The following is a 26,933-nucleotide window of genomic DNA, read 5'->3' as shown; positions in this document are numbered from 1 at the left end:
CCCAGGACAGAAGGATGCGAAGATTCAGAGGCAGGTCCTCTAGATTCCGCCAGACAAATCCAATAGATTTTAGGCAGTCAAGACAGCCCAGAGACAACAAAAGACCTTGGAAAGGTACTCAGACATTCTTTTTGAACAGGAAGATGAAGGACCTTTCCGGCTCCACAGGAGCAGAAGCAGTCTTTTTGACGCCAGAGTAGCCCAGGCACTCCCGGTGGGAGCCAGGCTAAAGTTCTTTGTCCCAGTCTGGACCACATGCTGTCAGGACCCCTGGGTTCTGTCTACAATTCAATGGGGGCACCTTTGGAATTTTTCTAATCCCCCACCTCGGGATTCTTTCAAAGGAACAGAGATTCCATCCTCTCCGCCAAGGGCTCAAGCTCTGTAAAACTTCCTAACGTCACTTCAGCCTCAGGGGGCGGCTGTTCTGGTTCCCTTGGCAGAGCGCTTTGCAGGCGTCTACTCCACCCTATTTCTGGTCCCAAAGAGGACAGGTGGGTGGAGGCCTGTGACAGGCCTTCAGAGGCTCAGCCGGTATATCTGCCCCAAAAGCTTCAAAATGGAGTCCCTGCAGAGGATTATTCAGGCAGTCTAGCCATAAGATTGGATGATTTCTGCAGGATGCGTACCTACACGTTCTAATTCTATCTGCATTTCAAAAATGTCTGAGATTTGCAGTGGGATGGACCCACCTACAGTTTCAAGCCCTGCCTTTCGGTCTGTGCACCTCTCCCAGGGTGTTCACCAAGATACTAATATCCGCTTTGGTTCCCCTGCGGGAAAGGGGCTTGAGGATATTCCACTACTCGGACGACATCCTCCTCCTAGCAAGCAATCCGGATCAATTGGTATGTCACCGGGAAATTCTTCTACAGTCCCTAAAAGAGCTAGGGTGGCTAATAAATTCCAAAAGGAGTCAACTAGCACCCACACAGCAGATAATCTACCTGGGTGCAATGTTCAACACTCAGGAGGGGACAGTGTCATTACCACCGCCAAAGGCAAGGATTGTCACCCAGAGAATGATCAAGGTCATCCGGAGCCTGTATCTGACAGCTTCACAGTGTCTGAGCCTCATTTGCGCAGTGTCTCCTTGTATACCCATGGTTCCTTGGGCCCATTGGCACTTAAGGTAGTTCCAGACAGGTCTCTTGGCGCAGTGGAAGAAACGACGACTATCCCAGACGATACTGCTGACGGGAGTAATGCACAGGAATCTTCACTGGTGGACAGTTCCAGAAAACCTCTCCAAACCTAGTCACCTGGTCCCCCATCCTTGGATCACAATTATGTCCGATGCAAGCGGACAGGGCTGGGGAACCCATTCCGGGGAAACCAGAATACAGGGTAGATGGTCATGTTCTACCCAGGGAGTGGTATCCAACATCTTGGAGATGAGGACAGCCTTCTTGGCACTAACTTTGGCGTCCCAAATCAGAGGCCAGAGAATACTTCTACATCTAGACAACATGGCAGCTGTCGCTTATCTGCAGAAGCAAGGAGGCACTCGAAGCAGGTCGTTCCTCAGGGTGGTGATGCTGATCACACTCTGGGCAAAGAAGAACCTCCTGGACCCCAGAGCAATGTATCTGCCGGGCAGGTTGAACACGGAAGCAGACACGTTGCCCAGAAACTTCCTGGACAACAACGAATGGGCTTTCCACCCCCTCGTCTTCCATCAGATTGCCAGCATGTGGGATCCCCCTCAGGTAGACCTGATCGTCTCCCCAAAGAATACCAAGCTGGACAGATTCTTCTCTCGAATGCAGCATCCACAAGCCGAGGCAGTGGATGCCATGTCATGCCCCTGAAGGTTCACCACAGCATATGCCTTTCCTCCCAGGCCATTAATATTCAAATTCCTCCTGAGGCTCCTCAGGGAGTCAGTCCAGGTGGTGGCAGTACTTCCGTATTGGCTGAAGAGACCCTGGTTCCCTCTAGCCATGCGCCTCAGTGTGAGCTCTCCAATCAGGATCCCTCCTTTCCCTCAACTTCTGTCACAGGGCAGTCTAGTTCATCCAAACCCTCCAGAAGTTGAATCTTCGAATCTGGAGGTTGAGAGGCGAGGGTTCGAGTCCCTAGGGTGTTCCCCAGGAGTCATAACAACCCTTCTAAAAGCCAGAAAAACCGGCAACTAATGCCATATAATAAAAAATCTGGGACAAGTTCTTGTCATCTGCTACCGGAAATGGATTTGATCCAATCCTTCCCTCTACGTCCAATATTTTAGGTTTCATTCAGGGGCTTGGTCTGAGCTCCCTCAAAGTGCAGGTAGAAGCAGTCTCTGCCGCAACAAGTAAGAGATGGGTGGAGGATCTCTTGGTAGTCACTTTCCTCAGAGGAGTATTGAAGATTCGGCGACACCTGTCAGACGATCATTTCCTAAGTGGGATTGTCCCTGGTCCTTGAAATTCTATCTGACCATCCTTTTGCTCCAGTGGAACAAGTAGCAAGATGGAACCTGACACTAAAGACGGCTTTCCTGCTAGCCATTACATCTGGCAGAAGGATCTCGGAACTTCACACCTTAGGGATGGGTGACAGCCACATCTCCTTCTTCCCGAACAGGGTGGAACTTCGCCCCTTCGAGGGTTCACACCTAAGGTCACTACTCCAAGCCACCTGTTGGAACCTGGGCACTAGCAGTGTTTACAGACACAGGTTCAGAGTCTTGTCGTGAGCTGGATGTATCCAGAGTGCTCAGGGCCTACCTAGCAGCCACGACCCCTTCAAAAACTCTGAGAGACTATTCATTGTACTGTTCAGTAAATACAGGGGCAAAGATGCTTCCATCAGAACTCTGGCATCTTGGGTTGTAAAGTTAATCCAAAAGGCCTACAGGGTAAAGAATATTCTTCATCCTGAGTAAATGCTCATTCTACAAGGGCAGTCTCGGCTTCCTGGGCAGCAAGGGCTAATGTTTTGTTGAAGACGGTGTGCAGGGCCGCCACCTGGTCTTCTCACCATACGTTCTTCAGACACTACCATATTGGTCTAGGAGCTCTCACGACTGTTGAGTTTGGAAGAAGGGCAGTTCAGGCTGCTATGTCTTCTTCTAATTAAACGTGTATTGTTAAGCATTATCCCACCCATATCAGCTAGTTATTTATCACAAGTATGCTGCCATGGAGGCACCAGGAAAACGGAAAATTGTATCATACTTACCAGTAATTTTCCTTTCCTGGTGCCTATCCATGGCAGCATACGCTCCCACCCTCGGTATTCTATATTACGGAGAATGTTGGGGGAGGGGCTATGCCTTTAATTTATTCTATTCACTAGCCCTGAAGGAGGAGTCGAGGCGGAGCTCTATCACAAGTATGCTGCCATGGATAGGCACCAGGAAAGGAAAATTACTGGTAAGTATGATACAATTTTCCGTTTTTTGTACGTTAAGCCACATTAAGCTCCCCTAAAAACAAGCTTAATGTCCCTAGTTTGCCTTCTGGAACACCAAATTGCACAAAACTTATAGGATAGGTTTGGAAGGTCGAGATTTTAGGCTGTACAAGGGCAATTTCAGGGCAATTGATTGAGGTTTAGGCACTTTTTTGCTTGTTAAGCTACATTAAGCTACATTAAGCCAATTTCACATTAAATGTAAAATTGGCTTAATGTGAATAACTTTTGGTGTGATTAACCAAGTGAGCTGAAATGTTCAGAATATGTTGGCATGGATAGATCCTTCTATGGTGTGAAGTTTTGGGGAAATTGGTTAACATTTAAGGTCTTTTTTGTACGTTAAGCCACATTAAGCTCCCCAAAAAACAAGCTTAATGTCCCTAGTTTGCCTTGTGGAACACCAAATCGCACAAAACTTATAGGATATGTTTGGAAGGTCGAAATCTTAGGCTGTACAAAGTTTTAGGGCAATTGATTGTGGTTTAGGCACTTTTTTGCTCGTTAAGCTACATTAAGCCAATTTCACATTAAATGTTTTAGCATTGTAAAATATAGCTTAATGTGAATAACTTTTGGTGTGATTAACCAAATGAGCTAAAATTTTCAGAATATGTTGGCATGGATAGATCCTTCTATGGTGTGAAGTTTTGGGGAAATTGGTTAACATTTAAGGTCTTTTTTGTACGTTAAGCCACATTAAGCTCCCCAAAAAACAAGCTTAATGTCCCTAGTTTGCCTTCTGGAACACCAAATTGCACAGAACTTATAGGATAGGTTTGGAAGGTTGAGATCTTAGGCTGTACAAAAAAAGACCTTAAATGTTAACCAATTTCCCAAAAACTTCACACCATAGAAGGCTCTAGCCATGCCAACATATTCTGGAAATCTCATCGCATTTGGTTAATCACACCAAAAGTTATTCACATTAAGCTATATTTTACAATGCTAAAACATTTAATGTGAAATTGGCTTAATGTAGCTTAACAAGCAAAAAAGTGCCTAAACCTCAATCAATTGCCCTGAAACTTTGCACAGCTTAAGATCTCAACAAACATTCCAAACCTATCCTATGCGTTTAGTGTGATTTGGTGTTCCACAAGGCAAACTAGGGACATTAAGCTTGTTTTTTTGAGAGCTTAACGTACAAAAAAGACTTTAAATGTTAACCAATGTTAACCAATTTCCCCAAAACTTCACCCTATAGAAGGCTCTATCTATGCTAACATATTCTGAAAATTTCAGATCATTTGGTTAATCACACCAAAAGTTATTCACATTAAGACAATTTTACATTTAATGTGAAATTGGCTTAATGTAGCTTAATGTAGCTTAACGAGCAAAAAAGTGCCTAAACCTCAATCAATTGCCCTGAAACTTTGCACAGCCTAAGATCTCGACCTTCCAAACATATCCTATAAGTGTGCGATTTGGTGTTCCACAAGGCAACTAGGGACAATAAGCTAGTTTTTTGGGGAGCTTAATGTGTCTTAACGTACAAAAAAGACCTTAAATGTTAACCAATTTCCCCAAAACTTCACACCATAGAGATCTTGGGCTGTACAAAGTTTCAGGGCAATTGATTGTGGTTTAGGCACTTTTTTGCTCGTTAAGCTACATTAAGCTACATTAAGCCAATGTCACATTAAATGAAAAATTGGCTTAATGTGAATAACTTTTGGTGTGATTAACCACATTAGCTGAAATTTTCAGAATATGTTGGCATAGATAGAGCCTTCTATAGGGTGAAGTTTTGGGGAAATTGGTTAACATTTAAGATCTTTTTTGTACGTTAAGCTCTCAAAAAAACAAGCTTAATGTCCGTAGTTTGCCTTGTGGAACACCAAATCGCACGAAACACATAGGATAGGTTTGGAATGTTGAGATCTTAAGCTGTGCAAAGTTTCAGGGCAATTGATTGAGGTTTAGGCACTTTTTTGCTCGTTAAGCTACATTAACCAGTTCCCGACCACCGCATGTACATATACGTCCACAATATGGCACGTACAGGCACATGGGCGTATAGGTACGTCCCCGCCTTACCTCGGTTCGGGGGTCCGATCGGGACCCCCTCCGGTACATGCGGCGGCCGGGAACGGTGTACGGGAGGTCCGGGAGGAGGGGGCGGCTATTGGTTTCCAGCCGTCCCCTCTCGATCTCCCTCAGCGAATGAGAATGCAGCAGAGCCCTCCCTGCCTGTGTAACTGTAAACACAGGCAGGGAGGAAGTGACGTTTTCTCCCCTCTGGCGGTCTTTTCGTTTGATTCCAGAGGAGAGAAGACGTCAGTACTGTGAGTTGCACCAACAGCACACTGACACAGCACACATAGGCACATAACCCCCCCCGATCACCCCCCCCAGCACCCCCAGATCACCCCCTGTCACAGTGTCACTGATTGCAGTGATCATTTATTTTCTGATCACTGCTTTTAGTGTCAGTGTGACAGAAAAAAGTGTCAGGGCAGTTAGGTTTAGGCCCCTTTAGGTCCAGGGTAGCCCCCTACCCCCCCCCAATAAAGGTTTAACCCCTGATTGCCCCTAAAGTTAACCCTTTCACCCCTATTGCCAGTGTCACTAAGCGATCGGTTTCTGATCGCTGCATTAGTGTCACTGTTGCCGCTAGGCAGTTAGTTTTTTTTGAGGTTCGCCGCCAGGTTTATATAGCGTTAGGTACCCCCATAAATAAAGGTTTTAACCCCTGATTGCCCCTAGAGTTAACCCTTTCACCCCTATTGCCAGTGTCACTAAGCGATCGGTTTCTGATCGCTGTATTAGTGTCACTGTTGCCGCTAGGCAGTTAGTTTTTTTTGAGGTTCGCCGCCAGGTTTATATAGCGTTAGGTACCCCCATAAATAAAGGTTTTAACCCCTGATTGCCCCTAGAGTTAACCCTTTCACCCCTATTGCCAGTGTCACTAAGCGATCGGTTTCTGATCGCTGTATTAGTGTCACTGTTGCCGCTAGGCAGTTAGTTTTTTTTGAGGTTCGCCGCCAGGTTTATATAGCGTTAGGTACCCCCATAAATAAAGGTTTTAACCCCTGATTGCCCCTAGAGTTAACCCTTTCACCACTGATCACTGTATAAGTGTCACTGGTGACGTGGTTAGCCAGTTAGTTATTTAGTTATTTTAGGTTCGCCACCAGGTTTTTAGAAAGCGTTAGGTACCCCCATATATTACCGAATAAAGGTTTTAACCCCCTGATTGCCCCCTAGTTAACCCTTTCACCAGTGATCACCGTATAAGTGTTACGGTTGACGCTGGTTGGTTAGTTTGCTGTTTATAGCATCAGAGCACCCGCCGTATATAACCCAATAGGTTTAACCCCCTGATCACCCGGCGGGTGATATAAATTAAATTTTAGCGCCAGTCAGGGTCTGCGTCACCCCAGGCAGCGTTAGGTTAGAGCCAGTACCGCTTACACCCACTCGCTAAGCATACACCCCCCTTAGTGGTATAGGATCTGAACGGATCGATACCTGATCTGATCAGATCTATACTAGCGTACCCAGCAGTTTAGGGTACCCAAAAACGCATTGTTAGCGGAATCAGCCCAGATACCCGCTAGCACCTGCGTTTTCCCCCTCTGCCCAGCCCAACCCACCCAAGTGCAGTATCGATCGATCACTGTCACTTACAAAACACAAGACACATAACTGCAGCGTTCGCAGAGACAGGCCTGATCCCTGCGATCGCTTACAGTTTTTTTTGAAGCGTTTTCTACATTTGCTTTTCTATAGTCAGGTGCTTTTTTTACCTGTGAATCCTTACCATTGTACCACTAAATTTAGAGTCCAAAATGGCAAACCGAAGGTACAATGATAAGCAGGCCTTTGAGTTCATGTGCATGTCAGATAGTGAAGAGGAGGAGGTCACGCATCTGACAGATTCTGGCTCAGAATATGAACCCATTTACGACAGCGGCTCCATGTCAGATAGCTCGCACGACGAAGTTGAGGTCCCTGCTAAGGCCAGGCGTACCCGATCCCATTCTGATGTTGTTGAGCAGCAAGAACCGCAGGACCCTTGTATGGAGCAGAGATCCAGTACTAGCGCCGCTATTCCTTCTGGTGAATTGGCAAGCACCAGCGGCCTAGTACACCCTGGTCGTTTATCCAGCACTGCAGTAACACTTGGTGACGTGGCGAGTCCCATAAGTGCAGTTGAAGCTGGCGATGTGGCAAGCACAAGTAGTGTCCCGCTGCCACCAAGAAAAAGACAGAGACAGGCCCGTCGTGCCCATAGTGCCCTTCCTGTAGAATTTGCCTATCCTGATTGGGTCCCCACCACTTCTACAGCACCTGTACTTCCCCCATTCACTGGCCAACCCGGTATTCAGGTGGATACAGCGAACTTTATGTCACTTGATTTTTATTCGCTGTATTTCACGGAAGATCTCTATAGATCTATTGTGGACCAGACCAATTTATATGCTGGTACTTACATCGCCGCTAACCCCCAGTCTCGCCTTGCCAAAGAATGGAAACCTCTCGAGGTTTCCGAATTTAAGACCTTTCTGGGCCTTACCCTCAACATGGGCATACACAAATTTCCGTCATTGCGGATGTATTGGTCCACACATCCCATTGACCATATGTACATTTTCTCTGCTCACATGGCCAGGAGACGATACGAGGCGATCCTGCGGTTCCTGCATTTCAGTGACAATGCACTTTGTCGTCCACGTGGAGACCCTGAATTTGACCGGCTCTACAAAATTCGGCCCCTCGTAAACCATTTCAACGAACGTTTTGCAGCCTTGTTTAATCCCCAGCAGGTTGTATGCGTTGATGAGTCCCTGATTAAATTTGCTGGCCGCTTGTCTTTCAAACAGTACCTTCCCAGCAAGCGTGCCAGATACGGGGTCAAGCTCTATAAGCTCTGTGACAGGGCCACAGGCTACACATGGAGCTTTAGGGTTTACGAGGGAAAAGATAGTCAGGTAGAGCCGGAAGGATGCCCAGATTACATGGGGAGCGCTGGCAAGATTGTTTGGGACTTGGTGTCACCCTTATTCGGAAAGGGGTACCATTTGTATGTGGACAATTTTTACAGCAGCGTGCCACTTTTTAGCCACTTATTTGATCAACAGATTGGAGCATGTGGCACCGTGCGACCTAATCGCCGGGGCTTCCCCCAGCGGCTTGTAGATGCCCGTGTTAGGCCGGGGGCGAGAGCCTGCTGCAGATGTAAAAATTTGCTCGCTGTGAAGTGGCGGGACAATAGGAATGTTTTCGTTCTTACCACCCTTCACGCAGACACGACAGTCCAAATTCGTACGGCGACTGGTGTTGTGGAGAAACCCCTCTGTGTCCACGAATATAACCTTAATATGGGAGGGGTGGACCTCAACGACCAGTTGATGGCGCCGTATCATATTGCCCGTAAGACGAGACGCTGGTACAAAAAAGTGTCTCTACATTTATTTCAATTGGCTCTACTGAATGCTCATGTCTTATACAGAGCTTCAGGACGGAATGAATCCTTCCTTCAATTCCAGAGGGATATCATCACAGAACTCCTGTATCCAGGCGGTATTGTACCTCACCATCTCCTACCAAATGCAGTAAGCCGACTGCATGAGAGGCATTTTTCTTATGTCCTCCCGAGTACCCCTACCCAACGAGCCCCCCAAAGAAAATGTCGTGTCTGTACCAAGCGCGGATTTAGGCGTGACACCCGTTATTTTTGTCCCAAATGTCCTGGCAATCCTGGTCTTTGTATTGGTGAATGTTTTGAACGCTTCCACACACACGTTAATTATTAGTGTAGGGTGAAACATTTCACAGGCTAGGCACACTCACACAGGGTCTCCCAAGATGCCATCGCATTTTGAGAGACCCAAACCTGGAACCGAAAAGTTGAAGTTACAGTTCACAGTTACAAAAAAAAGTGTTAAAAAAAAAAAAAAAAAAGTAAAAAATAAAAACACACAAAAAAATATAAAATAAAAAAACCAAAAATAGTTGTCGTTTTATTGTTCTCTCCCTCTCTATTCTCTCTCTATTGTTCTGCTCTTTTTTACTGTATTCTATTCTGCAAAGTTTTATTGTTGTTATGTTTTTTCATGCTTGCTTTTCAGGTATGTAATTTATTTTACTGTTTTCAGGTACGCCATTCAGCTGTTGCGCGGACTTATTTATCTTGACAGCAACAGCGTTTGCTCCCACGATATATAAAGCCGCGACTCCAGTGCTGTAGGAGGTGATTTCACCACCACAGTTAAAAAAAAGAGCATATATGCCGAAGCATGCGGGCAGCAGGGGCGGAGGAGCGATTTTGCTCCTAATGCCGCGTACATACGGTTGACATTCCTACGGAGGCTTTCCCGTGGAAAAGTCTGACCATGTGTACACGGCATAGAAAAGTCCGACCGTGTGTACGCGGCATAGAAAAGTCCGACCGTACGCGGCATAACTTTTTTGCGGGAGGATGCCCCCATGCTTTGGCATATATATATATTTTAGGCACAGGTTGCGTTAAAAAATGTTTTATTTTTTACTATGTTTTTTTATAGGTATTTGCTTTGCAGGTATGGTATGATCTTACTGTTATACTGGAATGTTACTTTGTTTTAATGTTAACCATCATTTGCTTAGCAGGTACGCCATTCAGTTGCAGTGCGGATTTATTTAGCGTGACAGCAACAGCGTTTGCTCCCACGATATATAAAGCCGCGACTCCAATGCTGTAGGAGGTGATTTCACCACTACAGTTCAAAAAAGAGCATATATGCCGGAGCATGGGGGCATTAGGGGCGGAGGAGCGATTTTGCTCCTAATGCCGCGTACATACGGTTGACATTCCTACGGAGGCTTTCCTGTGGAAAAGTCTGACCATGTGTACACGGCATAGAAAAGTCCGACCGTGTGTACGCGGCATAGAAAAGTCCGACCGTACGCGGCATAACTTTTTTGCGGGAGGATGCCCCCATGCTTCGGCATATATAAATGGTGCATGTATGCCCATCATTAGAAGTGGGTGGATGAAGGGAGGTATTCTAATGGTGGGCATACCCACCGATCAATCTTTTTTTTGTTCAGCCAACAGACTGCATGAAAAAAAAAAAGATTACAATACATGTCCAACAAGAACCATCAACGTACTGGTATGTTGCAGGACTTTGAATGGTTATACCAGAATGATGCCTGCGGGTTTAGGCATCATCTTGGTATCATTCTTTTCAGCCAGCGGTCGGCTTTCATGTAAAAGCAGTCCTAGCGGCTAATTAGCCTCTAGACTGCTTTTACATTCAGTGGGAGGGAATGTCCCCCCCCCCAGATATAAACGGCGCCATTGAGAATATGGGAAAGCATTTTATCACACCGATCTTGGTGTGGTCAGATGCTTTGAGGGCAGAGGAAAGATCTAGGGTCTAATAGACCCCATTTAAAAAAAAAAAAGAGTACCTGTCACTAACTATTGCTATCATAAGGGATATTTACATTCCCTGAGATAACAATAAAAATGGTAAAAAAATAAATAAATGGAAGGAACAGTTAACAAATAAAATAAAAAAAGCGAAATAAATATATAAAAAAATAAAAAAATAAAAAAAAGCATCCCTGTCCCCCCCTGCTCTTGCGCAAAGACGAACGCAAGCGTCGGTCTGGAGTCATATGTAAACAGCAATTGCACCATGCATGTGAGGTATCACCGCGAAGGGCAGATCGAGGGCAGTCATTTTAGCAGTAGACCTACTCTGTAAATCTAATGTGGTAACCTGTAAAGGCTTTTAAAGGCTTTTAAAAATGTATGTAGTTTGTCGCCACTGCGCGTTTGTGCGCAATTTTAAAGTATGTCGTGTTTGGTATCCATGTACTCGGCCTAAGATCATAATTTTTATTTCATCAATAATTTGGGCAATATAGTGTGTTTTAGTGCTTTAAAATAAAAAAAAGTGTATTTTTTCCCCAAAAAATGCGTTTGAAAAAACGCTGCGCAAATACTGTGTGGAAATTTTTTTTGCAACACCTACCATTTTAATCTGTAGGGCCTTTGCTTTAAAAAAATATATAATGTTTGGGGGTTCAACTTTACTTTCTTGCAAAAAAATAATATGTTTTTATGTAAACAAACAGTGTCAGAAAGGGCTTTTTCTTCAAGTGGTTAGAAGAGTGGGTGATGTGTGACATAAGCTTCTAATTGTTGTGCATAAAATGCCAGGACAATTGAAAACCCCCCCAAATGACCCCATTTTGGAAAGTAGACACCCCAAGCTATTTGCTGAGAGGCATCTTAAGTCCATGGAATATTTTAGATTTTGACCCAAGTTGCGGGAAATATAAATATATATATATATATATATTTTTTTTTGCGCAAAGTTGTCACTAAATGATATATTGCTCAAACATGCCATGGGCATATGTGGAATTACACCCCAAAATGCATTCTGCTGCTTCTCCTGAGTACGGGGATACCACATGTGTGAGACTTTTTGGGAGCCTAGCCGCGTACGGGACCCCAAAAACCAATCACCGCCTTCAGGCTTTCTAAGGGTGTAAATTTTTGATTTCACTCCTCACTACCTATCACAGTTTCGAAGGCCATAAAATGCCAAAATAGCACAAAAAAAACCCAAATGACCCCATTTTGGAAAGAAGACACCCCAAGGAAACTGCTGAGAGGCATGTTGAGTCCATTGATTTTTTTTTTTTTTGTCCAAAGTGATTGAATAATGAGAAAAAAAAAAAAAAAAGAAAAATGTGTCACTAAATGATATATTGCTCACACATGCCATGGTTATATGTGGAGTTGCACCCTAAAATACATTCTGCTGCTTCTCCTGAGTACGGGGATACCACATGTTTGGGACTTTTTGGGAGCCTAGCCGCGTACGGGACCCCGAAAACCAAGCACCGCCTTCAGCATTTCTAAGGGCGCAAATTTTTGATTTCACTCCTCACTACCTATCACAGTTTCGAAGGCCATAAAATGCCAAAATAGCACAAAAAAACCCCAAATGACCCCATTTTGGAAAGTAGACACCCCAAGCTATTTGCTGAGAGGCATGTTGAGTCCATGGAATATTTAATTTTTTTGCCCCAAGTGATTGAATCATGACCAAAAAAAATTAAAATAAAAAAATGTACAAAACATTGTCACTAAATGATATATTTCTCACACATGCCATGGTTATATGTGGAATTGCACCCCAAAATACATTCTGCTACTTCTCCTGAGTACGGGGATACCACATGTGTGGGACTTTTTGGGAGCCTAGCCGCGTATGAGACCCCGAAAACCAAGCACCGCCTTCAAGATTTCTAAGGACATAAATTTTTGATTTCACTCACACAAATCTTGAAGGCAGTGCTTGGTTTTCGGGGCCCCGTACGCGGCTAGGCTCCCAAAAAGTCCCACACATGTGGTATCCCCGTACTCAGGAGAAGCAGCAGAATGTATTTTGGGGTGCAATTCCACATATAACCGTGGCATGTGTGAGAAATATATCATTTAGTGACAACGTTTTGTATTTTTTTTTTTTTGGTCATTATTCAGTGACTTGGGGCAAAAAAATTAAATATTCCATGGACTCAACATGCCTCTCAGCAAATAGCTTGGGGTGTCTACTTTCCAAAATGGGGTCATTTGGGGGGGTTTTGTGCTGTTTTGGCATTTTATTGCCTTCGAAACTGTGATAGGTAGTGAGGAGTGAAATCAAAAATTTATGCCCTTAGAAATCCTGAAGGCGGTGATTGGTTTTCGGGGTCCCGTACGCGGCTAGGCTCCCAAAAAGTCCCACACATGTGGTATCCCCGTACTCAGGAGAAGCAGCAGAATGTATTTTGGGGTGCAATTCCACATATAACCGTGGCATGTGTGAGAAATATATCATTTAGTGACAACGTTTTGTATTTTTTTTTTTTTGGTCATTATTCAGTGACTTGGGGCAAAAAAATTAAATATTCCATGGACTCAACATGCCTCTCAGCAAATAGCTTGGGGTGTCTACTTTCCAAAATGGGGTCATTTGGGGGGGTTTTGTGCTGTTTTGGCATTTTATTGCCTTCGAAACTGTGATAGGTAGTGAGGAGTGAAATCAAAAATTTATGCCCTTAGAAATCCTGAAGGCGGTGATTGGTTTTCGGGGTCCCGTACGCGGCTAGGCTCCCAAAAAGTCCCACACATGTGGTATCCCCGTACTCAGGAGAAGCAGCAGAATGTATTTTGGGGTGCAATTCCACATATGCCCATGGCATATGTGAGAAATATATCATTTAGTGACAACGTTTTGTAAAAAATTTTTTTTTTTTTTTTTTTTGGTCATTATTCAATCACTTGGGGCCATAAAATTAAATATTCCATGGACTCAACATGCCTCTCAGCAAATAGCTTGGGGTGTCTTCTTTCCAAAATGGGGTCATTTGGGGGGGTTGTGTGACATCTTGGCATTTTATGGCCTTCAAAACTGTGATAGGTAGTGATAGGTAGTGAGGAGTGAAATCAAAAATGTATGCCCTTAGAAATCTTGAAGGCGGTGCTTTGTTTTCGGGGCCCCGTACGTGGCTAGGCTCACAAAAAGTCCCACATATGTGGTATCCCCGTACTCGGGAGAAGCAGCAGAATGTCTTTTGGGGTGCAATTCCACATATAACTATGGCATGTGTGAGCAATATATCATTTAGTGACAACTTTGTGCAAAAAAAAATCAGTTTGTCATATTCCCGCAACTTGTGTCAAAATATAAAATATTCCATGGACTCGACATCCCTCTCAGCAAATAGCTTAGGGTGTCTACTTTCCAAAATGGGGTCATTTGGTTTTTTTTTTTGCTATTTTGGCATTTTATGGCCTTCGAAACCTTGATAGGTAGTGAGGAGTGAAATCAAAAATGTGTGCCCTTAGAAATGCTGAAGGCGGTGCTTGGGTTTTGGGGCCCCGTATGCGGCTAGGCTCCCAAAAAGTCCCACACATGTGGTATCCCCGTACTCAGGAGAAGCAGCAGAATGTATTTTGGGGTGCAATTCCACATATAACCATGGCATGTGTGAGAAATATATCATTTAGTGACAACTTTTTGTAAACATTTTTTTTTTTTTTTTTTTTCGTCATTATTCAATCACTTGGGACAAAAAAATTAAATATTCAATGGACTCAACATGCCTCTCAGCAGTTTCCTTGGGGTGTCTACTTTCCAAAATGGGGTCATTTGGGGGGGTTTTGTACTGCCTTGCCATTTTAGCACCTCAAGAAATGAGATAGGCAGTCATAAAATAAAAGCTGTGTAAATTCCAGAAAATGTACCCTAGTTTGTAGACGCTATAACTTTTGCGAAAACCAATAAATATACGCTTATTGCGATTTTTTTTACTAAAGACATGTGGCTGAATACATTTTGGCCTAAATGTTTGACTAAAATTTAGTTTATTCGATTTTTTTTACTTTTTGTTATAAGAAAAATCATTTTTTTTCAAAATTTACGGTCTTTTTGCGTTTATATCGCAAAAAATAAAAATCGCAGAGGCGATCAAATACCATCAAAATAAAGCTCTATTTGTGGGAAGAAAAGGACGCAAGTTTCGTTTCGGTACAACATTGCATGACCGCGCAATTACCAGTTAAAGCAGCGCATTGCCAAATTGTAAAAACACCTCTGGTCTTTAGACAGCGTATTGGTCCGGAGCTTAAGTGGTTAAGCCAATTTCACATTAAATGTTTTAGCATTGTAAAATATAGCTTAATGTGAATAACTTTTGGTGTGATTAACCAAATAAGTTGAAATTTTCAGAATATGTTGGCATGGATAGATTCTTCTATTGTGTGAAGTTTGGGGGAGATTAGTTAACATTTAAGGTCTTTTATGTACGTTAAGCCACATTAAGCTCCCCAAAAAACAAGCTTAATGTCCCTAGTTTGCTTTCTGGGACACCAAATCACTTGAAACTTTTTGGATAGATTTGGGAAGTTGAGAACTTAGGCTGTGCAATGTTTTAAGAAAATGTATTGAGGTTAAGGCACATTATGGTACGTTAAGCTCTTTACATTAAATGTTTTAGCATTGTAAAATATAGCTTAACGTGAATAACTTTTGGTGTGATTAACCAAATGAGCTGAAATTTTCAAAATATGTTGACATAGATATAGCCTTCTATTATTTGATGTTTGGGGAAAATTGGTTAACATTTAAGGTCTTTTTTGTACGTTAAGCTCTCAAAAAAACAAGTTTATTGTCCCTAGTTTGCCTTGTGGAACACGAAATCGCACAAAACGCATAGGATAGGGTTGGAATGTTGAGATCTTACGCTGTGCAAAGTTTTAGGGCAATTGATTAAGGTTAAGGCACTTTATTGCTCATTAAGCTACATTAAGCCAATTTCCCATTAAATGTTTTAGTATTGTAAAATATAGCTTAATGTGAATAACTTTTGGTGTGATAAACCAATTGAGCTGAATTTTTCAGAATATGTTGGCATGGATAGAGTCTTCTATTGTGTGAAGTTTGGGGGAAATTGGTTAACATTTAAGGTCTTTTTTGTACGTTAAGCCACATTAAGCTCCCCAAAAAACAAGCTTAATGTCCCTAGTTTGCCTTGTGGAACACCAAATCGCACAAAACTTATAGGATAGGTTTGGAATGTCGAGATCTTAGGCTGTACAAAATTCAGGGCAATTGATTGAGGTTTAGGCACTTTTTTGCTTGTTAAGCTACATTAAGCCATTTTCACATTAAATGTTTTAGTATGTCCCATAAAAACGTTACTTATTAAAAAATAGATGCTGGAAATATATTGCACCTAAATATTCTAATAGCAGCAGCCCATAATGCCATCACATCAGAACTCATCAGTAAGATAAGCTACACTATCCAATTTACAACACATAGGATTACATCACAAACGGAGAGTTTGAAATATCATACAACCAAATGACATTAAAAATACTCCAAGGATTATCAAATAAAAAACAATGCATATACATAAAAAAAATAAAAAAAAAATTAAAATATATAATAAAAATATATAAAAATAAAATAAAACAAAACCATAATAAATATATTAATAATAATCCAAAAATAATTAAACCATCAAAAAATATATCCAAAGGTACAGTATATGTAAATGTAAAACCCATTAGTATCAATTACTTGTCAGAAATAAAACCGTTCAATTCAAAATCAACGTTAAAACCATCTGGGGTGAGAACTTTAGTCCCCACTATCCAGAATGATTCACGTTGACTGATTTTTCGAATGTGATTACCTCCTCTCCAATGTCTATCTACCCTTTCAATACCCCAGAATGTCAAACATCTGGGGTCTCTGTCATGGAAATGTCAGAAATGTCTAGAGACACTATGGTTACGTAGCCCTCTTTTTATGTTGTTAACATGTTCCGCAATACATACTCCCATGGGTCTTGAAGTCCGGCCCACATACTGGAGCCCACAATCGCAGTCCAGCATGTAGACCACACCAACAGTACCACATGTGATAAGATTCTTAATACTGTACGTTTTTTGGGTAGAAAAGGAAGTAAATTCTTTGAGTTTCTTCTTATTAAATTTGCATTGTTTACACGCTTGACAGCATCCACAGGTGTAAAAACCAGTAAGAAAGGAAAATAATCTACTCTCCATGAAAACAGGAGGAAGGACAGATCCAAGAATTCTATCCCTTCTCAGCACATCCCAGTGTTTTCCAACAATTTTTTCAAACTGCTTGTGTTGGATATTGTAATCCAAAACAAGCTTAAACTCAAATTTATCTTCCTTGACTTTTTTAGTGTCTGAAATGAGGTCAGCTCTATTTATAGAGCTGACTCTCGATATTTCACTTTGGACACTTTCCTTGTAATTACCTTTTTGGTAAAATTTGTCAGCCAAAATGTTGGATTGTAATGCAAAGTCTGCATCCGAGGCACAGTTCCTTCTTAAACGGATGAACTGTCCTCTAGTAATATTACATAACCAATTCTTATGGTGACAACTGTCCAGTGGGATATACCCGTTTCTATCCGAGGGTTTAAAATGGTTGCGTGTTTTAAAAGAATCTGCATCTCTATAAATCTCTAAATCAAGAAACACGATTTTGTCCGAATCAATATTCCATGTGAGAGAGATGTTATTATGGTTGATATTTAATTTATGTAGAAAGAGGTTAAGACTGCCAATGTCCCCTTCCCAAATCATAATCAGGTCATCAATGTATCGCCTGTAGCATTTTAATTGATGAGGGGGTCCTTAAAAACACTATCTTCCCACAAGGCCATGAATAAATTAGCGACGCTTGGGGCAAATTTTGCCCCCATCGCAACGCCCATAATTTGCAGATAAAAATTCTTGTTGTACCAAAAATAATTCTTGGTCAAACAAAAATCAAGGCATTGTAATAAATATTTTTTATGGCTACTGGACAATTCTGTCTGAGTTAAAGCCCATTTCACAGTAGAAACAGCATCCGAATGATTAATAATAGTATACAATGAACTGATGGCTGCAGTAACTAATAGACTATCAGGGGAACATGAGACATTTCCCAAAATTTGGATAAATTGCTTTGTGTCTCTAAGGCCCCGTACACACGACCAGTTTCCTCGGCAGAATTCAGCTTCCGACCGAGTTTCTGGCTGAATTCTGCCGAGGAAACTGGTTGTGTGTACACTTTCGGCCGAGGAAGCCGACGAGGACCTCGGCGAGGAAATAGAGAACATGTTCTCTATTTCCTCGTTGTTCTATGGGAGCTCTCGGCCCGCCGAGGTCCTCGGCGGCTTCAGGGCTGAACTGGCCGAGGAACTCGACGTGTTTGGCACGTCGAGTTCCTCGGCCGTGTGTACGAGGCCTAAGAAAAGACTTAGTCCCCGATACAATGGGTTTCAGAAAAAAATCTATATATTGGCCCAACCTGGCAGAGACCAAATTAATGCCATTAACTATAGGTCGCCCAGGCGGTCGCAAAAGATTTTTGTGTACCTTAGGCAAAATATAGATAATGGGCGTTCTACATGCACTGGGATTGAGAAAATTTGCCTCTTTTTTTTATAAGATCTTACGTTTAAGTCCTTTCCGGACCAGGACATCCAGATCTTTCTTAAAATCAAAAATAGGGTCACTTCTCAGTACTTGGTAGGTATTGGTGTCTCCTAGAAGATGATCAATTTCCTCTTTGTAATATTGTTTGCTCATAATTACAAGACCTCCTCAGTTGTCCGAAGGACGAATGGTTACCTCTTTTTTCTCCTCTAAAGAGGCAATACCTTTCTTAACCACTTGCTTACTGGGCACATAAACCCCCTTCGTTCCCAGGCGAAATTTCAGCTTCCGGCACTGCCTCGCTTTAACTGACATTTGCGCGGTCGTGCGACGTGGCTCCCAAACAAAATTGACGTCCTTTTTTCCCCACAAATAGAGCTTTATTTTGGTGGTATTTGATTACCTCTGCGTTTTTTATTTTTTGCGCTATAAACAAAAAAAAAGCGACAATTTTAAAAAACAAAATATATTTTTTACTTGTTGCTATAATAAATATCCCAATTTTTTTTAAAAAATAAAAAATTCTCAGTTAAGGCCAATACGTATTTTCGACGTATTTTTGAAAAAAAAATCGTAATAAGCGACTGGTTTGCGCAAAAGTTATAGCGCCTACAAAATGGGGAACAGAATTATGATTTTTTTTTATTATAATTTTTTTTACTAGTAATGGCGGTGATCTGCGATTTTTATTGGGACTGCGATATTGCGGTGGACGTATCGGACACTTTTGACACAAATTTGGGACCATTTACATTTATACAGCGATCAGTGCTATAAAAATGCACTAATTACTGTATAAATGTGACTGGCAGTGAAGGGGTTAACACTAGGGGGTAAGGAAGGGGTTAAATGTGTATCCTGGGTGTGTTCTAACTGTGTGGGGGGAGGGGGGTGACTGGGGGAGGTGACCGATTCTGTGTCCCTATGTACAAGGGACAAAGATCGGTCTCCTCTCCTCTGACAGCACGTGGAGCTCTGTGTTTACACACAGAGCTCCACGTCTCTGCTGTGTTACCGACGATCGCGTGTACCCGGCGGACATCGCGGCCGCCAGGTACACGCATCGGCTTCCCAGCGATGCGCCGAGACAGTGTTTACCCGCTGCACCCCCCCCAGAGGCGCGCGCGGGTAATGCACTTTAAATGACGTCCAAAGACGTCCACTTGGCACCTGAGAGCCGCGCTGTTGACGTCTTTTGTCAATAGTGCGGGTCTTAAGTGGTTAATATATGAGGGATCCCTGACTTTTATTACCCTCATATGATCAAGATCACTTAAAACCATGTTCTTAAACACGTCAATGTGTTTGGAATCCACATTTGACGGGTTAAAAAACTATTTATTACTCAAATTAGAACCTGAAGTGACAGGAATCAGAGAGGATCGTTCGGCTGGTTTAGAAAGAAAATACTTTTTAATGTTTAATGTTCTGACAAATTTAGATAAATTAATGTAGGTTTGAAATTTGTTAAGTGAACTTCAGTCCTTTGTCAAGTACGCGAAGTTCGTCCTCAGACAGATCAACATTACTAATATTAAAAATGCCTGTGCCTAATGGGACTTTGTCCTTTTTAGTTGTTCTTCTTCTTCCTCCTCATTTGCCTCGCGTTCTCATATTTTCCCCCTAGTGTTTCCAGTGGGTGTTTGAGTCGGAGGGCCCCACCAATGTGGGTTGGGATTCCCTAAAAAAACAAACTCCTGTTCGTCTCTTCCTATCAGTTCGTCTCTTCCTATACTTTACACTATATACTAGCCCAAAAAAAGGTAATTACACTGCCTTACATCATACCTCCCATCGATGGCGCACTACGTGCACTTTGGCAAAAGTGGGTGTGGTCAAACTCTTAACAGTGGGAGACATTTTTTATTGAGCGTATATAGCTCTCAGGGTCCAAGTATCTGGTGAGTGCAGAGTGTGAATTTCACAGTGGTGGTGACCACAGTTCAATTTTGGAAACACAGGATATTGCACTTCCTTTATGAGGGAAGAGAGAACCCGAGCACACAACTGGGTGGGCGCAGTGCTCTGCACCCCGAGCCCACCCTTTTTTGAAGCCTCAGACTCTAATCACGTGCTTCCAAAAGAAAAAGAAAAGCCTAATGAAATCCATGTGTCTGGCGCCCTGCATGTAGATTAGGGGCCAGGCTCATGGATTAGGGGGTGCACCACCTAATTGGAGCGTCCCCCACTGGTTTGCACTAAACATATGTGGATTATACTGTATGTACACGCATGTTTGTTAATAATATTTTAATGTGTTTTTCACATGCATCCACTACAAACATTTATATATTGACTAGTTATTTAACCCCTTCCATACAGGGCATTTTCACCCCCTTCCTGCCCAGACCAATTTTTAGTTTTCGGCGCTGTTGTACTTTGAATGACAATTGCGTGGTCATGCAACACTGTACCCAAACTAAATCTTTATGTTTTTTTCCCCCCACAAATAGAGCTTTCGTTTGGTGGTATTTGATCATCTCTGCGGTTTTTATTTTTTGCGCTATAAACAAAAGAACAGCGACAATTTTTTTTTAAAAACACAATATTTTTTACTTTTTTATTTAATAAATATCACAATTTAAAAAAAAAAAAACGTTTTTTTTCCCCCTCAGTTTAGGCAGATACGTATTCTTCTACATATTTTTGGTTAAAAAAAAAAAACGTAATAATCGTATATTGATTGGTTTTCCCAAAAGTTATAGCGTCTACAAAATAGGTGATAGATTTATGGCATTTTTATTTTATAATTTTTTTTACTAGTATTGGCGGCGATTTGCGATTTTTTATTGTGACCGTGAACACATCGGACACTTTTGACACGTTTTTGGGACCATTCACATTTATACAGCGATTAGTGCTATAAATATGCATTGATTACTGTGTAAATGTGACTGGCAGGGAAGGGGTTAACCACTAGGGGGCGCTGAAGGGGTTAATATGTTACCTAAGGTGTGTTCTAACTGTAAGGGGGAGGGGACTCACAAGGGGAGGAGACCGGTGTGTCTTCCTCTGTACTGGGAACACACATTGGTCTCCTCACCGCTGACAGGAGGTGGATCTGTGTGTTTACACACACAGATCCACACTCCTGCCATGATTACTGTCAATCGCGGGTGCCCGGCGGCAATCGCAGCCGCCGGGCACCCGCGCCGGGTCACGAGCGGTGCCACGGGCGCGTGTGCCCTAGATCGCCGGGAACGCAGGACGTCATATGACGTCCACCCGGATCGAGGGAGGGTTCCTGCCGGTGTCATTTTACAATGCGCCGGTAGGGAAGGGGTTAAAAATAATATTTTAGATACTGTCATACCAGTGCAGCTTCTACTCATGTGCACTGGCTGTGCATGTGTTTTTTTTTATTCATCTTAGGTTAACCACTTAAGCCCCGGACCTTTAGGCAGCTAAATGCCCAGGCCAGGTTTTGCGATTCGGCACTGCGTCGCTTTAACAGACAATTGCGCGGTCGTGCGACGTGGCTCCCAAACAAACGTGCTTTTTTCCCCACAAATAGTGCTCTTTTTTTGGTGGTATTTGATCACCTCTGCAGTTTTTATTTTTTGCACTATAAACAAAAATAGAGCGACAATTTTGAAAAAAATTCAATATTTTTTACTTTTTGCTATAATAAATATCCCCCAAAAACATATATACATTTTTTTTCCTCAGTTTAGGCCGATACGTAATCTTCTACCTATTTTTGGTAAAAAAATCGCAATAAGCGTTTATCGATTGGTTTGCGCAAAATTTATAGCGTTTACAAAATAGGGGATAGTTTTATTGCATTTTTATTATTATTATTATTTTTACTACTAATGGCGGCGATCAGCAATTTTTTTCGTGACTGCGACATTATGGCGGACACTTCGGACAATTTTGACACATTTTTGGGACCATTGTCATTTTCACAGCAAAAAATGCATTTAAATTGCATTGTTTATTGTGAAAATGACAGTTGCAGTTTGGGAGTTAACCACAGGGGGCGCTGAAGGAGTTATGCTTTACCTAGAGCTTTCTTTTGGTGGTATTTGATCACTATTGGGTTTTTTATTTTTTGCGCTATAAAAGAAAAAATAGACTGAAAATTATTTAAAAAAAAGATTTTTTCTTCGTTTCTGTTATAAAATGTAGCAAATTTGTAATTTTTCTTCATACATTTTGGCCAAAATTTATACTGCTACATATCTTTGGTAAAAATAAGTACAAATTTGTGTATATAATTTGGTCTTTGTAAAAGTTATATAGTCAACAAGCTTTGGTGCCAATATCTGAAAATTTATCACACCTGAAATACTGACAGCCTATCTCATTTCTTGAGACCCTGACATGCCACAAGAGTACAAAAAAAAACAAAATAACCCCTTTTTGGAAAGAAGACATTCCAAAGTATTTAGAAAGAGGCATGGTGAGTTTTTTGAAGTTGTAATTTTTTCCCACAATTCTTTGCAAGAGTCAAGTTTTGTGTTTCTTTTTCACAAAATTTTCAATTTGCAGGTAATTTCTCACACACAGCCAATGCATACCACAAATTATACCCCAAAACACATTCTGCTACTACTCCCGTATGGCGATACCACATTTGTGAGAATTTTACACAGCGTGGCCACATACAGAGGCCCAACATGCATGTAGCACCTGGGTACAGCTGGGTATTGCAGAGTATGGCTGGGTACGGCTGGGTATTGCAGAGTATGGCTGGGTTTTGCAGAGTATGGCTGGGTTTTGCAGAGTATGGCTGGGTTTTGCAGAGTATGGCTGGGTTTTGCAGAGTATGGCTGGGTATTGCAGAGTATGGCTGGGTATTGCAGAGTATGGCTGGGTATTGCAGAGCATGGCTGGGCATAAAAACAGTCTCCACATGTAGCCACTAATACAATATAAAACACGAGACAAAACAAACAATATAGAAAAACAAATAAACGATTGTCCGGACTCCAAAATTTGCAGTTGTCACAGAGCAGCGCTGTGCGCACTACAGATCCAGCCCACAGCACTGCTGCCACCGATCCCTCCCCTCTCACAATGTACCGATCGGTACACAGAGGGGAGAGAGGATGACAGAGCGATCACGTGGTAAACGGCCGCTATAAGCCCGGCGGTCATGGACACTCCTGTGTGCATGTCCCAGGGGGCGCGCGATTCTGGGAGGACGTCAATGTACGCGCTCCCAGAATTAGGGAACGGCCTTGTAGCCGTTATTCAGCAATAGGCGGGTCGTCAAGTGGTTAATACTCTGCCGAAATGGCATTAGAATGCTTATAATTGTTGTTTGGATGAATTTATAATGTGATAATGTAGTATTACTAACCACAAAACTTCACTGCTAAGTGTATAATACAACATACAAATATGCATAAGTGCACACCATAAACTATAAATAAATGAAATCGTAAGGTCCATTTAAAACTGAATTGATGCTCAAAAATAATAGATTTATCAAGTGTTTCACCACAAATAGAATCAAACTAAATTGGTGTTTAGAAATATGAGAAATTGAAATGTATCCATTGCTCCAACCTAAATGGAACAAACTATAATTACAAAAAGATGCTCCACCCAAAACTAAAAGCCCAAAAATGATGCCCAAAGAACCCAGTCCAGGAAAATGGGATCTTCAAACTATGGCCCTCCAGCTGTTGCGGAACTAAAATTGGCATTCACAGACTTTGACATTTTGAATATTTTTTGACATTTTGACAAAACTTTTTTTAATAATTTTTTTTTACATTTTGACAAAACTTTGACATTCATAGACAGGAATTATGGGAATTGTAGTGGAAGGCCATAGTTTAGAGACCCCTAAATGTAGGGAGAATGACCCACCAGTGCTTTCCCACATGATTTTGCGCATACACCATTAATCAATAGCAAGACACCCCGAATGTCGTAGGGTGTGTGTATCAGATATGGACAAAGCCATCAGTGAGCTGGCTCATGATAAAGGAAAAAGATGCCAGTCAACAACTACACTATTTTTTTAAATGACGGCACAGGATTCAGAGCCCAGTCAATTTGAACCTGTAGGAAAGAAACAAGTAAAGAAAGAAGCATGTTCCCATTGTCACGTTTACTGGTTTCCTAAATACTGTACACTTACTTATTGTGGGTTGTTTTAAAGGTCTTCTTTTAATACTTTTTGCCTCTGTTTATGAAATTTTACAGTTGAGAGATTATACTGTATTACATTTCACTAAAGGTAACATTCATACGTTACTGCCCATTTAAATTTGTTTACAGGGAAATAAATCCTACCTATAAACCATGTAACTTTCGGCAATCATTTATAGATACACTTTTACAGATATAACTCTGTATTTGCAGGTTATTCATAAGCTTGTTTTATGTTTGCATTGACTGGCGATGTCCATCTCACCTATAGCTGATAAAAGGTCAACATCAACATGTAAAACTGTCTGTGAATGTACACAGAGAGAGTGAACTTAGTCTGTTTGCGTTTGTATACATATAAACAGCTTCCACAGTGTGATGTCTCTTTTTGTGTATATGTATACACACACACACACACACACACACACAAAGAGCAAGGCTGTCTTATTCAGATCAGCCAATGATAACAGAGAGCAGGCGATAAGCAGCCAATGGCAGATCTTCTCTTGACATCCACCTGCTGTATAAGAATAGTCTTGGCCTGGGTGTATCCTGTCCTCCATATAAATTACTGACAACTGGCTGATTTGGAATTTTAAAGTGAACATCACTGCACTTCTTTTATACATCTAACAAGTCACCATGCTGCTTTGGCATAGCCAACCTGAACACTTCTGGCCTACTCCTGCTGAACATTATCAGAGCCCACCCAATGCATTCTACAGGTAAGAATATGGAAGCATGAGACTTCTAGTTAAGGCTCTGTTCATGTCTATGAAATGCAAGAATGTTTGTGATATTGCATGCATTCCACATGAAAACACTATGGGGTTGATTCACTAAAATGAGTGCAAAATCTGGTGCACCACTGCATAGAGTTTTTTTGTCAAAGCTTAACTGAACAAGATGAAGTTAGAAGCTGATTGGTTACCATACACAACTGCACCAGATTTTGCACCAGTTTTAGTAAATCAACCTCACTACATTCTGGCAGGTGCAACATGGTGCCATTCATTCTTATTCGCACCACAAATGCACCAGGTGTACCCATTAGGGTGACCACGTGTCCCGGATTGCCCGGGACAGTCCCGCATTCTGCAGGTCTGTCCCGGGCACCTTCACTCTGGGACAATACAGTGTCCCGGAATGAAACTGACACAGGTCCCAGCATCAACCCCTCAGAGCTTAAGATGTAACACCCCCCCAAACTAGTGAAGAAGTACAGGTCCCAGCATAGATCTGTGAAATCTATGGGGTCACACCCTTAGATCTCATGGGTTCATGCTGGGAGATTCAAAATTGGGGGGGATGGGGGTCACATCTTTAGATATCATCGGTTCATGCTGGGATTTGTAGTCCTTTACTTTAGGGGGGTGTGACCTCCCCAAAGTTAAGGACTACAGGTCCTAGCATGACCCCCCCCCCCAGAGCTGAAGATGTGAGACCCCCTGCCCCCCAAAGAGTGAAGAACTACAGGTACCAGCATACACCTGTGAAATCTATGAGATCACACCCTTAGATCTCAGGGGTTTCATGCTGGGTGTTGTAGTCCTTCAAATTGGGGGGGGGGGGGTCACATCTTTGTATTTTAGGAGTTCATGCTGGGACTCGTAGTCCTTCACTTTTGGGGGGAATGTGACCCCCAAAAGTGAAGGACTACAGGTCCCACCATGAACCCCTCAGAGCTGAAGATGCGACCCCCCCAACTAGTGAAGAACTACAGGTCCCAGGATGAACCGGTAAAAACCATGGGGGGGGGGGGTCACAATGTTTTTTTATAAAAAGTTATCTTTTTTTAGAAAGGGGGGGGGGGTGTCCCTGTATGGCAGTTTGGAAATGTGGTCACCCTAGTACCCATGCTTCTTTTGTGCAATTGTCGCCTGTAGAGCACTTCATTGAAATAGATGTAAATGAGATGGCTGCATTGAAAAATCGTGGTAATGTGGACACTGGCTAGTTTTCACAATGGCAATAAGCTCCACCCTCCTTTTTATCTTAGTGGGAATTTAGTTGCTCAAATTTATTGTTCCTCATCCTTATGGCAAAGGGAATGGCCCCACACTCTTGCTATAGTTTTCAGCATTTTGAACAACATTTGTAGCCAGCGCTACAGTCGAAGTCTGTCATGTTGCGCCTACTACAACTGGATTAGTTACATCACTAGTAAAACCTGTTTGCAGAGTATCTGGGATATATGCCTAAAAAGTAATTACAGCACAGCTCCCAACTGTCTCTAATTTGGAGGGACTGTTCCTCTTTTAAAACAAAGTACTGTAGCTCTTTCTTCCTCAGCTCAAAAGGTAGTACTAGGGAAAAGCATTGGTAAAAAAAAAAAAAAAAAAAAAAGACACTTGTGGGTTTAAACTATTTGGGCTAGATTCAGATAGAATGGTCTATCTATCTGCCCGGCGTAACGTATCTCAGATACGTTACACCGCCGTAATTTAGGGCGCAAATT

The sequence above is a fragment of the Rana temporaria genome, chromosome 12, assembly GCF_905171775.1.
Source record: "Rana temporaria chromosome 12, aRanTem1.1, whole genome shotgun sequence".
Classification (NCBI taxonomy): Eukaryota; Metazoa; Chordata; class Amphibia; order Anura; family Ranidae; genus Rana; species Rana temporaria.
Note: the sequence above shows the minus strand (reverse complement) of the source record.